Raw genomic sequence first — 2,786 nt, 5'->3', positions numbered from 1 at the left:
ATATTTTTTATTATATAGTTGTTTATTAAATATAGTTTCTTTATTTTATTTACATTTTTAATTAATACAGATTTTCTTATTTACTTTAGATTTTTTCAATAATTTTTCCAAAGTTTGTGTAATAATAAATTTAAATATAATAACAAATTTATATTTGATAAAAAATCTGTATTTAATTAAAATATCTAAAGAAAATAGAACATATATAAATAGTAATAAAGATATATTCTTAATAAAAAAATCTTTATATAATAAAAATCTGTTTAATAAAAAAATTATATTTCCAAAAAAATCTAAATAGAAATTAAAAAATTCTATATTTAATCAGATTTTTTTTTAATTTAATTTAAATATTCAATAATTTTTTTTTTATATCTATTTCGATTTGTTATATTCAATCAAGGTTCTTTTTATCAAATATAAATTTTTTCTTCAATTGATATTTTTTCATAATTTGTATTTCAATACAAAAAAACAATTTAGAATAAAAAACAATTAAAAAAACTAAATTAAATAAAAAAATGTTTAGTAAAAAAAAATAATTGAATATTTAAATTAAATTAAAAAAACATCTGTATTAATTAAAAAATGTATATAAAATAAAAAACTATATAATAAAAAATATTCCATCAAGATTTGTTTAATTTTTTTAATTCAATCAAGATTTTTTTGAATTGATATTTTTCATAATTTGTATTTCAATACAAAAAAAACAATTTAGAATAAAAAACAATTGAAAAAACTAAATTAAATAAAAAAATGTTTAGTAAAAAAAATTAAATATAATAAAAAAATTATATTTGATAAAATATCTACCGGGTGATTCTTTTATCAAACAACACTCATTATTTCAAAAAGTGTAAATTTTTTTGAAAATATTTTTTTTCATAGTTTCAAGTCGCATATAAAACAACATTTTTCTTAAAAAATTATGTTGATGAACGGAGCGGAGTGGTACGGGGTTACCCCTCGAAATGTTAGTCCACTTCTCCGCTCATCTAAACTTTGAATATTTATAACTCGTAAGCTACTTGCCCAAAATTCGATTTATATGTATCAAAATACTAAGAAAAATATTCTGCTTTGGAATATAAAATTAAAACCCTACGTTGTCATTCAAAAAAGTAAAAAACTTAAAAAATTATAAGTATAAAAAATATAATTTTTTAAGAAATATGTTGTTTTATGAGCGACTTGAAACTATGTAAAAAAATATTTTCAAAAAATTTTACACTTTTTGAAATAAGGAGTGTTATTTGATGAAAGAATCACCCAGTATATTTAATCAAAAAAACATATTCCATAAAAAAAACCTTGATTGAATAAAACAAATCTAAATAGAAATAAAAAAGTCTTAATAAAAAATCTGATTAAATATAGAATTTTTAAATTTCTATTTAGATTTTTTTAGAAATATAATTTTTTTATTAAACAGATTTTTATTATATAAAGATTTTTTTTATTAAGAATATATCTTTATTACTATTTATATATGTTCTATTTTCTTTAGATATTTTAATTAAATACAGATTTTTTATCAAATATAAATTTGTTATTATATTATTTAAATTTATTATTACACAAACTTTGGAAAAATTATTGAAAAAATCTAAAGTAAATAAGAAAATCTGTATTAATTAAAAATGTAAATAAAATAAAAAAACTATATTTAATAAACAACTATATAATAAAAAATATTCTATCAAGATTTGTTTATTGAATATTGATTTTTTATTGAATTAAGATTTTTTCATAATTTGTATTTCAATAAAAAAAAGACAAGTAGAATAAAAAAAACTATTGTAAAAATACCAAATTAAATTTAAAAAAGCTGTTTTTTACCTAATAAAAATGTAAATATAATAAAAAATTCTATATTGGTTAAACATTTTTGTTTAATAAAAAAATTTCAATCTAGATTTGTTTAATATTTTTCATTCAATCAAATTTTTTTATTAAGTTTCTTTTTAGATTTGTTATATTCAATCGATGTTTTTTTTTATCTAAAATAAATTTTCTTCAGTTTAGATAATAATAATAATAAATAAAAACAAAATTGTATTTTTACTATAAGGTGAATTATTTTTTTTTTGAGGGGAAGGAAGATCGTGCGAATTATCAAAACCAGGCGTGCGAATAAGTGCGAATTACGTGCTATATATCTGCAGAAGAAAAATTGCGAAAATGTTAATTTGGACCACCGGGGGGGCTGGCGACACGTGTTAAATTATACACTTACGTACAAATAGCACGGGGTCCGCGATCTACCGCAGGTAGATTGCCTACCTGATAATGTACTGCTGTGAAGCAGAATTTTTATCCTGGGCAACAGAAAAGTTAAGATAAATCTAGAACATCACACACCGAATATTAAATAACGCATTGAACAAAGTTTGAGTCATATACAGTTTGTACATTTAACGGGTAACGAAGTGCACGGGATCAGCTATTTTTATATAACTAATTTTACTAGTAATGTGTTGAATATTTTCAATATTTTAAAATTTATATTATAATATTCTATATTATTTCTTAAATATTGATAAATTATAGAAAAAAAAACTAAAAAAATTTAAAACTGAAAATGCCTATAAACAACTCAAAACGAGTCAAAATATTTTCAAAGTTTTATGGTGTATAGAAAATAAAAATATAAGGATTCAGTGAAATTTTTATGTAGTTTAAAATAGTAAAAACATAATTAATTAATGAAAACGCATCCCCTATAGTAATATATAATTGTCATTTTCTTTTGTTTCCTGATTGTTGGGCATCACGTATTATAT

Source organism: Acyrthosiphon pisum, chromosome A1 (genome assembly GCF_005508785.2).
Source record: "Acyrthosiphon pisum isolate AL4f chromosome A1, pea_aphid_22Mar2018_4r6ur, whole genome shotgun sequence".
Lineage (NCBI taxonomy): Eukaryota > Metazoa > Arthropoda > Insecta > Hemiptera > Aphididae > Acyrthosiphon > Acyrthosiphon pisum.
This window is presented reverse-complemented; position numbering follows the sequence as displayed.